This window comes from Phyllobates terribilis, unplaced genomic scaffold (assembly GCF_046119375.1).
Source record: "Phyllobates terribilis strain yellow unplaced genomic scaffold, ASM4611937v1 Scaffold_142__1_contigs__length_4687701, whole genome shotgun sequence".
Classification (NCBI taxonomy): domain Eukaryota; kingdom Metazoa; phylum Chordata; class Amphibia; order Anura; family Dendrobatidae; genus Phyllobates; species Phyllobates terribilis.
Genome location: NW_027362902.1, coordinates 954,991 through 968,914, shown reverse-complemented (window position 1 = coordinate 968,914; position 13,924 = coordinate 954,991). Strand labels below are relative to the sequence as shown.

The 13,924-nt window shown below is 43.5% G+C and overlaps 3 non-coding genes and 2 pseudogenes across 3 annotated transcripts; all 5 read right to left on the bottom strand.

Moving 5' to 3' along the window:
- Nucleotides 1-2,571: 2,571 nt before the first annotated feature.
- Nucleotides 2,572-2,762, bottom strand: LOC141206806 (U2 spliceosomal RNA). Its single transcript, XR_012277346.1, has one exon. It is a non-coding gene; the product is annotated as a U2 spliceosomal RNA (small nuclear RNA).
- A 1,118-nt stretch (nt 2,763-3,880) lies between these two features.
- LOC141206312 (U2 spliceosomal RNA) lies at nt 3,881-4,104 on the bottom strand (annotated as a pseudogene).
- A 6,107-nt stretch (nt 4,105-10,211) lies between these two features.
- Nucleotides 10,212-10,402, bottom strand: LOC141206795 (U2 spliceosomal RNA). Its single transcript, XR_012277335.1, has one exon. It is a non-coding gene; the product is annotated as a U2 spliceosomal RNA (small nuclear RNA).
- Nucleotides 10,403-11,520: 1,118 nt separating this feature from the next.
- On the bottom strand, nt 11,521-11,711 carry LOC141206783 (U2 spliceosomal RNA). The gene has a single exon (XR_012277324.1). It is a non-coding gene; the product is annotated as a U2 spliceosomal RNA (small nuclear RNA).
- A 1,118-nt stretch (nt 11,712-12,829) lies between these two features.
- On the bottom strand, nt 12,830-13,035 carry LOC141206279 (U2 spliceosomal RNA; annotated as a pseudogene).
- Between the last annotated feature and the right edge of the window lie 889 nt (nt 13,036-13,924).

The following is a 13,924-nucleotide window of genomic DNA, read 5'->3' as shown; positions in this document are numbered from 1 at the left end:
TCAGCAAAAAAACATGCCTTCCTTATCCTTTGTCATCCGGCGAACTCCCACTTAGCTGAAAGATAGTGGACTCCAAATTCTCCTCCAGGTAAGCCGTTGACGCAGGAGAAAGAGAAACCACTGGGTAATCCCGCTCACTCACCGGACTTGCCACGCATTGGCTACTTGATGGTTCAGACAACCGGGCCCTTTTATTCTTAGCGCGGTCCGGGTCCTCAGAAGACCTCACCCCAGTCTCAGTGAAGTCTCCTTGACCTCCAGCTCCCTCTTCATCCATACTTTCACTGCTCCAACTGAGAGCTGGGTCCCCTGGGATTTCCAAGGCTCCCTCACGTTCTTCACAAAAGGAGTCAATGAAACCCCCCTGATAGGAAGAAATGTCCATCTCAGCTGCCAGAACCTCTTCCACTCTCCCGGGCTCCACCAGTAGGTCAGCAGACGCCCTCACTGGAGCAGTCTCCACACGCTGTTCCACTACCTTCACCCTGGAAGAAACTGCGGCCTCAGGTGCCACACTCTTAGGCCTCGGAGAGTTCGAGACCACCTCAGAGTATGCCCTTGCCTTGCCCTCGTTCGCACGACGAGTACAATCCTTAAAGGCATGCCCCTCCATACCACAAGCATTGCAAACAATTGGATTGGTACAGTCCTTAGCAACATGCCCACTTTGGTTGCACTTGGAGCAAACAGGCACAGCAGTACAAACCTCTTGTAAGTGTCCGTACTTCTTACATTTCCTGCAAAAAACTGGGGCCTCAGGAAAGAAGAGAATACCCCTATCTCTCCCGATAGAGAAACTTTGGGGAGGGTAATGAACACCTCCAGGCTCCGAAGAACTTTCCCCAAATCTGACAAAATATCTGTATTTGCCAGTCCATAAGTTCTTCTCGTTCATGATTTTGTGACTGTTGCTCACAAAGTCACAATGCCTCTTAAGAAAAGTCGCAATGTCATGTTCATGCACAAAGGGATTATACATAAATATGACTAGGGGAACATCACCTTTGGAGTACAAGACTGTAAAAGTCAAACCATGCAAGGTTGGATTCTTCTCCTGCTCCCTCAACTTCTTATACAGGTTCCGGCAAGCCGCCATAGATTGCAACACCAAGACATACCGTCCTTCTTTCCGGGATTCCTGCAGGCAGACGATGTTTTCTCTTGTCACTTCCAGGATTTTGAAGATCACCTCGTGCACCATATACGACAGATTGAAACGCTCTCTGACAGCAGCATCAACTTCAATGCGGAATGCATTGCGAACCCGATTGTCATCGGTCCCAGCATAGCGTATCTTCACGCCCATTATGATCACTCTCTCGTTCCTCCTCGTTCTCCCCCTAAAGCAGCAACCGGCTTAAGCCATCAAGATGGCGATGCCGGAAGGCCAAGGGAAAACACTCAAGGACCCCAGACAAGACACTTGGTCTTAGCCAAAAGGCCGAGAAGCGATAACCAGAATTGGTTTCAAACTACGGAGCCACCCAAGGATCCTGAAAAGTCCATTTGTGGAGATGAGCTCCTGGACTCCCGTTAAGAAGACATGTTGTCAACCTCTAGATCCCTTACATGCCTGCACTTTTCGGCTTGCTGCTGCTGCAATCCACGCGTTTTAGATCTGCATCACTCCACCTCTTTAAACACAGCACCTTCACCCCCTGCTGTTCCCACCCGCCTCAACACCGTTGGAAGGGAGGAGAACCAATTAAGGCGGGGGGTGGGGTGGAACGAGCAGCTGTCTACCCTTAGCAGGAGGGCTGCTGATTACATACCTCTCCTGCTGCTGCTGCTGCTGCTGGCTGTCCAGCAGCAGACTGAAGGTGGCTGCTGCTGTGCACAGGTATATAAAGGCTCAGAGCCTATTATGACACGCGCAGCCAGCGTTCCATTGCCACATTCCATCTACTGCAGGCAGGATACCTGGCTGGCTGAATGTCGCTGAGAAGCTCACAGAGACCGCCATAAGCAACAGTTTAACAGAATGCCACAGAGTAATCAACCAAACTTTTTGGGTTGGGTTCTCTTTTATAGTCTGCAGGCATTAAATGAAAGAAGTCAGTGTTCCAGCAGAGGGAGACAACGTTTCAGAAAAGGCATTGTAGCAAACCAAAAAAGAAATTTTAAGCGCAGCAGAGTAACCAGCGCACATACCTGTTAGCTCAGGTGAGTTTAAAAGGCTGCTGTTGATAACAAGGGCATTTGCTAAATAGATGGTGTGTGTGCAACAATATACTGAAAGGTCAATTATATTGTGCAGCTTATCTCACCACCTGTACTTATTTAGGTGAAAGCTCCAAAATGCTTGCCTAATATGTCTGTTTATCCAAAAGGAAGTAAAAAGGGAGAGCTAGAAAGATAGCATTTCATTACATTACATGGCAATGCAATGCACAGTTGCTGAAGTTGAACCAAAATGAGCTTGTAATCTGGCTTCTGCAACTTTGAACATGAAAAATCCAATGAGGAGAAGAAAAGCAAAGCCAAAGAGTCCATCCCAAAATCCGACAAACAAGCAAAATGAACAAAAAACATTGAATTCAATTCTTTCTGATTTTAGAAACTGCATTAAAGAAGGGGTGCACCGGTCCTGGAGATACTGCAATACCAGGTCAATGCGTGGAGTGGACAGAGCAAGCTCTTTTTCCATCTCCCTGTTCTAAAAATCCATTTAATATATGGTCCCCAGATAGGGGACGTATCAGATATTAAACTGATAAGAACAGATACTACACTTGATCTTAGCCAAAAGGCCGAGAAGCGATAACCAGAATTGGTTTCAAACTACGGAGCCACCCAAGGATCCTGAAAAGTCCATTTGTGGAGATGAGCTCCTGGACTCCCGTTAAGAAGACATGTTGTCAACCTCTAGATCCCTTACATGCCTGCACTTTTCGGCTTGCTGCTGCTGCAATCCACGCGTTTTAGATCTGCATAACTCCACCTCTTTAAACACAGCACCTTCACCCCCTGCTGTTCCCACCCGCCTCAACACCGTTGGAAGGGAGGAGAACCAATTAAGGCGGGGGGTGGGGTGGAACGAGCAGCTGTCTACCCTTAGCAGGAGGGCTGCTGATTACATACCTCTCCTGCTGCTGCTGCTGCTGCTGGCTGTCCAGCAGCAGACTGAAGGTGGCTGCTGCTGTGCACAGGTATATAAAGGCTCAGAGCCTATTATGACACGCGCAGCCAGCGTTCCATTGCCACATTCCATCTACTGCAGGCAGGATACCTGGCTGGCTGAATGTCGCTGAGAAGCTCACAGAGACCGCCATAAGCAACAGTTTAACAGAATGCCACAGACTAATCAACCAAACTTTTTGGGTTGGGTTCTCTTTTATAGTCTGCAGGCATTAAATGAAAGAAGTCAGTGTTCCAGCAGAGGGAGACAACGTTTCAGAAAAGGCATTGTAGCAAACCAAAAAAGAAATTTTAAGCGCAGCAGAGTAACCAGCGCACATACCTGTTAGCTCAGGTGAGTTTAAAAGGCTGCTGTTGATAACAAGGGCATTTGCTAAATAGATGGTGTGTGTGCAACAATATACTGAAAGGTCAATTATATTGTGCAGCTTATCTCACCACCTGTAGTTATTTAGGTGAAAGCTCCAAAATGCTTGCCTAATATGTCTGTTTATCCAAAAGGAAGTAAAAAGGGAGAGCTAGAAAGATAGCATTTCATTACATTACATGGCAATGCAATGCACAGTTGCTGAAGTTGAACCAAAATGAGCTTGTAATCTGGCTTCTGCAACTTTGAACATGAAAAATCCAATGAGGAGAAGAAAAGCAAAGCCAAAGAGTCCATCCCAAAATCCGACAAACAAGCAAAATGAACAAAAAACATTGAATTCAATTCTTTCTGATTTTAGAAACTGCATTAAAGAAGGGGTGCACCGGTCCTGGAGATACTGCAATACCAGGTCAATGCGTGGAGTGGACAGAGCAAGCTCTTTTTCCATCTCCCTGTTCTAAAAATCCATTTAATATATGGTCCCCAGATAGGGGACGTATCAGATATTAAACTGATAAGAACAGATTTTTTTTTTTTTTTTTTTTTCTTTTTTTCTTTTTAAAACCACTCAGGTTTAGGTATAAGCAAACAGTTAACCAGACTTCTTCATAAGTTATACTGCCACTTCATAAACATCATTGTGGTTTCTTTATTAAAGTATTATTCAACAAAAATACAAACAAGTAATCCTATGCCAGAGAAATTTCCAGAAAAAATATCAACGGTATTTAACCATATCCTGCCACTTAAGGTATTTCCACACACCTTCAGAATCTGTTCCACCACCACCACCTTCTCTTGTATCCCACAAATAGATTACATATAGTCTTGCTAAGATCAACCTAATACAATCATTTACTGTTAAATTTACTCTTTTAAACACACACAAATTTCTCACATCCCACAAGCTCTCCTGCACACACACCATAATAAACCACATCATCCTTTCTAGGCCACGACGACTAGCACCAAAACCAAACATAGCCACTCTCCAATCAATAAACTTCACACCAACAACCCCTTTACACAGTCCACCCACACCTTTCCACACATCATACGCAAAATTACAATCCCACATAAGGTGCCTCACCGTCTCATTCGCTCCACAACCATCCCTTGGACATACTGCAGATCTTATGAGATCTCTTTTCTTCTGAAAATCCCTCACTGGCAAAATATTATGAAGGCCCATCCATACTATATCTCGCTGTCTATTCGACACACCTTGAATGCTTAACTTCTTCCATACCCGCGCAACTTCCATAGAACGCAATCCCACCACATTACTCTCACACTCATTCACACACATCTTCCCCATCACCTTCTTAACAAACGTAAAGTCTTTCATTGCAACTGCTAACAAATCATTCTTCCTCACAAACTTCTCAATCAAACCATACCACTCAGGACACTTAAAAGCAACAGGCACATTCTTATCACGCTTCACCCAATTCAGACCATACAGCATCCATCCAGCCAAATACTTACACATAAATGCCCCTTTATTATTCTTCCCAATCAAAATGACCGTAGTCTTAATAAAATGCAATGTTAGAAACACTTCAATATTCGGAAACTTCAGTCCCCCATACAAATATTGCTTAAACAAAATCTCTCTCTTAAGTCTTTCCATCCTACTGCCCCAAAAAAACACAAAAATTAGTTTCTCCACTTTTTTAATTTTCCTATAGGGCACTGGAAAAATACAAGAAACATAAAGCAAAATAGGGAGAATAACAGCCTTAATAATAAGAACCTTCCCTACCAAAGACAAAGAACGTAACTTCCAAAAATTCATCTTCCGCACAATCCGCTCACCACATTCATCCCAACTCTCATAACCTTTCAAATCATCATTAAAAAAAACTCCCAACACTTTAATTGCACCATCCACACCAGCCACACCATCCATCTTAATCCTATTGTCACCAAAACATTTAAACATGCATTTGTTCCAATTCACACGAAACGCTGACGCGCCACAAAAAAAATTCAACAACAATTTTACTCTCTCCATAGAGGCCACACTCTCACTCACCACTACTACATCATCCATATATCCTAAGACTTTCACAGTCATTCCACCACTCCCCGGCACTAACAAACCACGCACCACTTTCTCTTTCCGAATCATACACAGCAGTGGCTCAATCACACACACAAATAATACCGGTGACATGGGACAACCTTGCCTCACACCAGACCTAATACACACTTTCTCACTCAAAAACCCATTCACCAGAAATTCACTCACCACCTCCCCATACAATCCTCTCACGGCACGCACAAATTTCTCCGGAAAACCCATTCTACGCAAAACCTCAAATAGAAACACATGAGACACGCGATCAAACGCCATTTCAAAGTCAACAGCCATCACCATACACTTCTGCTTTCTTACTTTACAATCCCACAACACATCTCTTAAAAGACACAGATTATCTGTCATACATCTACCAGGCACTGCACACACTTGATCTTTACCAATCACATCAGCTATAACCACACGCATCCGACACGCCAAAATTTTACTGAATATCTTGTAATCGGCGTTCAGAAGCGTAATTGGCCTCCAATTACTCAAACACCTTTTATCCCCTTTCTTATGGATTAAGACCACCACTCCCTCCTTCATTGAACCCGCAAGCATCCCATTCTCCCACATAAACTGACACACTTCCACTAAATCCATACCCATCACTTCCCACATCATAACATATAGCTCCACAGGCAAACCATCCTTCCCAGGCGTCACATTTTTCCTTGCACCAAACACCGCTTTCTTAACTTCCTCCTCAATCACTGCCTCACATAGACCAGAACATCCATCCTTATCCACCTTACAATCCAAAGTCTTAAGCACTTCTTCTTTCAAACTCTCATCCACCCACTTCCTGCCAAACAACTCAGCATAAAACGTGACCACTTCCTTCATTACATCCTCCCCACTCACACAAACACCATCCACATCAAAAATCTCCTCCATACCCTCCTTCTTACCATTTATTTTTTTAAAGAAATATCTTGAACACTTTTCATCTTTATCAAGATGGACCACCTTTGACCTAAAAATTATTTCCCTTCCCTTCCTCTCCAAAGTCCTCTTCAAATCCTCTCTCGCACTTCTTAACAAATCATCCACATCCACACCACACATCCTCATTTTCTCCAGCCATTCCACCCTCATCATTAAATCTTTATATTGACTCCTAACCATGGCAGCCTTTTTATAGCCCCATCGACGAAAAAACTTTTGCACTTCATACTTCATCCAATCCCACCACACCAACACACTTTCAAACTTACTCTTTTGAGATTTACACCAACTATATTTTTTCTTAAAATCATTCACAATTCTCTCATCCTCAAGCAAACTCACATTCAATTTCCACACACCTCTCCCATGCACCCGCCTTAAATCCCCTCTAAACTCACCTTTCAGGCACACATGGTCCGAAAAAGGAACTGAAAATTGAGAAAAACCATCACATATTATATTTTTAGAAAAAAACATCCTATCAATCCTAGATGTTATCCCACCCCTGTCAGCTTTATAGGTTGGTGGTGGTGCCTTCCCCAAATAAACCTCAGCAGCATCAAAAAAGAAAAAATCAGAAATAATGTTTGCCAATTTTTTTCCTGAGGCATCAACTTTCCCCTCAGTTACACAGTTAAAATCACCTGTTACTATCACAGGGATCCTACCAGGTAATTCTAAACATAATTTATCTAATAAACTTAACCTGTCTTCTTTTTTTGTAGGACCATAAATATTTATAATTTTAACTTTCCACCCCCTCCCACACACAACTGCAGAGATGCAACGACCCACCTCTATTACCTTATAATATTCAAAAACAAAATTTCTATTATTTAATACTATCCCAACTCCATCATTTTTATTCCCACTAGAGCCAGACCAGATATGCTGGCCATATGGCCAATCAGTGTCTTCCAGGGGTTCTTCTATACCACACTCCTGTAGACACATAATATCAAAAGAATGGTTATGTAAGAAGTCCAGAATCACAGATCTTCTAACTCTAGACTTTAAAAGTCTTACATTAAGGGACGCAATGTCCCAATTTGGTTTAGAGACCATTCTTTGGCTCAAAAACCAGAAACACCAGTCTCAGCAAAAAAACATGCCTTCCTTATCCTTTGTCATCCGGCGAACTCCCACTTAGCTGAAAGATAGTGGACTCCAAATTCTCCTCCAGGTAAGCCGTTGACGCAGGAGAAAGAGAAACCACTGGGTAATCCCGCTCACTCACCGGACTTGCCACGCATTGGCTACTTGATGGTTCAGACAACCGGGCCCTTTTATTCTTAGCGCGGTCCGGGTCCTCAGAAGACCTCACCCCAGTCTCAGTGAAGTCTCCTTGACCTCCAGCTCCCTCTTCATCCATACTTTCACTGCTCCAACTGAGAGCTGGGTCCCCTGGGATTTCCAAGGCTCCCTCACGTTCTTCACAAAAGGAGTCAATGAAACCCCCCTGATAGGAAGAAATGTCCATCTCAGCTGCCAGAACCTCTTCCACTCTCCCGGGCTCCACCAGTAGGTGAGCAGACGCCCTCACTGGAGCAGTCTCCACACGCTGTTCCACTACCTTCACCCTGGAAGAAACTGCGGCCTCAGGTGCCACACTCTTAGGCCTCGGAGAGTTCGAGACCACCTCAGAGTATGCCCTTGCCTTGCCCTCGTTCGCACGACGAGTACAATCCTTAAAGGCATGCCCCTCCATACCACAAGCATTGCAAACAATTGGATTGGTACAGTCCTTAGCAACATGCCCACTTTGGTTGCACTTGGAGCAAACAGGCACAGCAGTACAAACCTCTTGTAAGTGTCCGTACTTCTTACATTTCCTGCAAAAAACTGGGGCCTCAGGAAAGAAGAGAATACCCCTATCTCTCCCGATAGAGAAACTTTGGGGAGGGTAATGAACACCTCCAGGCTCCGAAGAACTTTCCCCAAATCTGACAAAATATCTGTATTTGCCAGTCCATAAGTTCTTCTCGTTCATGATTTTGTGACTGTTGCTCACAAAGTCACAATGCCTCTTAAGAAAAGTCGCAATGTCATGTTCATGCACAAAGGGATTATACATAAATATGACTAGGGGAACATCACCTTTGGAGTACAAGACTGTAAAAGTCAAACCATGCAAGGTTGGATTCTTCTCCTGCTCCCTCAACTTCTTATACAGGTTCCGGCAAGCCGCCATAGATTGCAACACCAAGACATACCGTCCTTCTTTCCGGGATTCCTGCAGGCAGACGATGTTTTCTCTTGTCACTTCCAGGATTTTGAAGATCACCTCGTGCACCATATACGACAGATTGAAACGCTCTCTGACAGCAGCATCAACTTCAATGCGGAATGCATTGCGAACCCGATTGTCATCGGTCCCAGCATAGCGTATCTTCACGCCCATTATGATCACTCTCTCGTTCCTCCTCGTTCTCCCCCTAAAGCAGCAACCGGCTTAAGCCATCAAGATGGCGATGCCGGAAGGCCAAGGGAAAACACTCAAGGACCCCAGACAAGACACTTGGTCTTAGCCAAAAGGCCGAGAAGCGATAACCAGAATTGGTTTCAAACTACGGAGCCACCCAAGGATCCTGAAAAGTCCATTTGTGGAGATGAGCTCCTGGACTCCCGTTAAGAAGACATGTTGTCAACCTCTAGATCCCTTACATGCCTGCACTTTTCGGCTTGCTGCTGCTGCAATCCACGCGTTTTAGATCTGCATCACTCCACCTCTTTAAACACAGCACCTTCACCCCCTGCTGTTCCCACCCGCCTCAACACCGTTGGAAGGGAGGAGAACCAATTAAGGCGGGGGGTGGGGTGGAACGAGCAGCTGTCTACCCTTAGCAGGAGGGCTGCTGATTACATACCTCTCCTGCTGCTGCTGCTGCTGCTGGCTGTCCAGCAGCAGACTGAAGGTGGCTGCTGCTGTGCACAGGTATATAAAGGCTCAGAGCCTATTATGACACGCGCAGCCAGCGTTCCATTGCCACATTCCATCTACTGCAGGCAGGATACCTGGCTGGCTGAATGTCGCTGAGAAGCTCACAGAGACCGCCATAAGCAACAGTTTAACAGAATGCCACAGACTAATCAACCAAACTTTTTGGGTTGGGTTCTCTTTTATAGTCTGCAGGCATTAAATGAAAGAAGTCAGTGTTCCAGCAGAGGGAGACAACGTTTCAGAAAAGGCATTGTAGCAAACCAAAAAAGAAATTTTAAGCGCAGCAGAGTAACCAGCGCACATACCTGTTAGCTCAGGTGAGTTTAAAAGGCTGCTGTTGATAACAAGGGCATTTGCTAAATAGATGGTGTGTGTGCAACAATATACTGAAAGGTCAATTATATTGTGCAGCTTATCTCACCACCTGTACTTATTTAGGTGAAAGCTCCAAAATGCTTGCCTAATATGTCTGTTTATCCAAAAGGAAGTAAAAAGGGAGAGCTAGAAAGATAGCATTTCATTACATTACATGGCAATGCAATGCACAGTTGCTGAAGTTGAACCAAAATGAGCTTGTAATCTGGCTTCTGCAACTTTGAACATGAAAAATCCAATGAGGAGAAGAAAAGCAAAGCCAAAGAGTCCATCCCAAAATCCGACAAACAAGCAAAATGAACAAAAAACATTGAATTCAATTCTTTCTGATTTTAGAAACTGCATTAAAGAAGGGGTGCACCGGTCCTGGAGATACTGCAATACCAGGTCAATGCGTGGAGTGGACAGAGCAAGCTCTTTTTCCATCTCCCTGTTCTAAAAATCCATTTAATATATGGTCCCCAGATAGGGGACGTATCAGATATTAAACTGATAAGAACAGATACTACACTTGATCTTAGCCAAAAGGCCGAGAAGCGATAACCAGAATTGGTTTCAAACTACGGAGCCACCCAAGGATCCTGAAAAGTCCATTTGTGGAGATGAGCTCCTGGACTCCCGTTAAGAAGACATGTTGTCAACCTCTAGATCCCTTACATGCCTGCACTTTTCGGCTTGCTGCTGCTGCAATCCACGCGTTTTAGATCTGCATAACTCCACCTCTTTAAACACAGCACCTTCACCCCCTGCTGTTCCCACCCGCCTCAACACCGTTGGAAGGGAGGAGAACCAATTAAGGCGGGGGGTGGGGTGGAACGAGCAGCTGTCTACCCTTAGCAGGAGGGCTGCTGATTACATACCTCTCCTGCTGCTGCTGCTGCTGCTGGCTGTCCAGCAGCAGACTGAAGGTGGCTGCTGCTGTGCACAGGTATATAAAGGCTCAGAGCCTATTATGACACGCGCAGCCAGCGTTCCATTGCCACATTCCATCTACTGCAGGCAGGATACCTGGCTGGCTGAATGTCGCTGAGAAGCTCACAGAGACCGCCATAAGCAACAGTTTAACAGAATGCCACAGACTAATCAACCAAACTTTTTGGGTTGGGTTCTCTTTTATAGTCTGCAGGCATTAAATGAAAGAAGTCAGTGTTCCAGCAGAGGGAGACAACGTTTCAGAAAAGGCATTGTAGCAAACCAAAAAAGAAATTTTAAGCGCAGCAGAATAACCAGCGCACATACCTGTTAGCTCAGGTGAGTTTAAAAGGCTGCTGTTGATAACAAGGGCATTTGCTAAATAGATGGTGTGTGTGCAACAATATACTGAAAGGTCAATTATATTGTGCAGCTTATCTCACCACCTGTAGTTATTTAGGTGAAAGCTCCAAAATGCTTGCCTAATATGTCTGTTTATCCAAAAGGAAGTAAAAAGGGAGAGCTAGAAAGATAGCATTTCATTACATTACATGGCAATGCAATGCACAGTTGCTGAAGTTGAACCAAAATGAGCTTGTAATCTGGCTTCTGCAACTTTGAACATGAAAAATCCAATGAGGAGAAGAAAAGCAAAGCCAAAGAGTCCATCCCAAAATCCGACAAACAAGCAAAATGAACAAAAAACATTGAATTCAATTCTTTCTGATTTTAGAAACTGCATTAAAGAAGGGGTGCACCGGTCCTGGAGATACTGCAATACCAGGTCAATGCGTGGAGTGGACAGAGCAAGCTCTTTTTCCATCTCCCTGTTCTAAAAATCCATTTAATATATGGTCCCCAGATAGGGGACGTATCAGATATTAAACTGATAAGAACAGATACTACACTTGATCTTAGCCAAAAGGCCGAGAAGCGATAACCAGAATTGGTTTCAAACTACGGAGCCACCCAAGGATCCTGAAAAGTCCATTTGTGGAGATGAGCTCCTGGACTCCCGTTAAGAAGACATGTTGTCAACCTCTAGATCCCTTACATGCCTGCACTTTTCGGCTTGCTGCTGCTGCAATCCACGCGTTTTAGATCTGCATAACTCCACCTCTTTAAACACAGCACCTTCACCCCCTGCTGTTCCCACCCGCCTCAACACCGTTGGAAGGGAGGAGAACCAATTAAGGCGGGGGGTGGGGTGGAACGAGCAGCTGTCTACCCTTAGCAGGAGGGCTGCTGATTACATACCTCTCCTGCTGCTGCTGCTGCTGCTGGCTGTCCAGCAGCAGACTGAAGGTGGCTGCTGCTGTGCACAGGTATATAAAGGCTCAGAGCCTATTATGACACGCGCAGCCAGCGTTCCATTGCCACATTCCATCTACTGCAGGCAGGATACCTGGCTGGCTGAATGTCGCTGAGAAGCTCACAGAGACCGCCATAAGCAACAGTTTAACAGAATGCCACAGACTAATCAACCAAACTTTTTGGGTTGGGTTCTCTTTTATAGTCTGCAGGCATTAAATGAAAGAAGTCAGTGTTCCAGCAGAGGGAGACAACGTTTCAGAAAAGGCATTGTAGCAAACCAAAAAATAAATTTTAAGCGCAGCAGAGTAACCAGCGCACATACCTGTTAGCTCAGGTGAGTTTAAAAGGCTGCTGTTGATAACAAGGGCATTTGCTAAATAGATGGTGTGTGTGCAACAATATACTGAAAGGTCAATTATATTGTGCAGCTTATCTCACCACCTGTAGTTATTTAGGTGAAAGCTCCAAAATGCTTGCCTAATATGTCTGTTTATCCAAAAGGAAGTAAAAAGGGAGAGCTAGAAAGATAGCATTTCATTACATTACATGGCAATGCAATGCACAGTTGCTGAAGTTGAACCAAAATGAGCTTGTAATCTGGCTTCTGCAACTTTGAACATGAAAAATCCAATGAGGAGAAGAAAAGCAAAGCCAAAGAGTCCATCCCAAAATCCGACAAACAAGCAAAATGAACAAAAAACATTGAATTCAATTCTTTCTGATTTTAGAAACTGCATTAAAGAAGGGGTGCACCGGTCCTGGAGATACTGCAATACCAGGTCAATGCGTGGAGTGGACAGAGCAAGCTCTTTTTCCATCTCCCTGTTCTAAAAATCCATTTAATATATGGTCCCCAGATAGGGGACGTATCAGATATTAAACTGATAAGAACAGATTTTTTTATTTTTTTTTTTTTTTTTTTTTTTCACTCAGATTTCGAAATTAAATGATTTATGTCTTTCATATTTCACAGAAATTAAGACTAAATCCAAGAAATCATCACCGTGAAACACAGAAAAGGTAAGTAGAAACATTTATACTAATACGAACTATTAATCCAAAATATTATTCCACTCCTTCTGCCTCCAGATTTTTTCTGCTTCTTCTATACCTACATCTTTCCTATCTTTCCAATAGTAGATAAATAAATAACTAAAGCTAAGTTTAATACAATCATTAACAGATAACATGGTCCTTTTAAACAATAAAATATTTCTACATTTCCATAAAGCCATTTTAACTACAGAAACAATTAGCCAAACCACTTTAAAGTCTACATTTCTTATACCAATTCCATAAAATATTAAGTTAAAATCAAAAGACCTAAGACTACTTACAATTCCAACCAATGTACTTATCTTCCTCCAAACCCTTTGTGCAAAGTCGCAATTCCAAAAGATGTGTAAACACGTCTCGTCCTCTATACAACCATGCCTCGGACACTGAGAATTCCTCACCAACCCTCTCCTATGATTAAAATCTTTAGTTGGAAGACACTTCTTTATGATGTTCCATAATAAATCCTTTTGCTCATTTGCAATAAATGGCACATTAACCCGTAGCCAAATTTCTTTTGATAATTGTGATGAGAATTGGTCAACCGTACATGTATAACTTCTATTCTCCAAAAACTTTAAAATTTTCCTATGATTTGTTAGTATTTCACATCCCCCACACATCAAGTTAAATTCTCTCATTATTCTTTCCAAAATTATATAATGTTCTGGAGGTAGCCATCTATGGGGTTTCTTCAGATCCATCACACACCATTTATATTTCCTTATAAAAAAACCGCAGTTATATGTTAAAATAGCTTTCAGATTCGATTCTTCGCCAA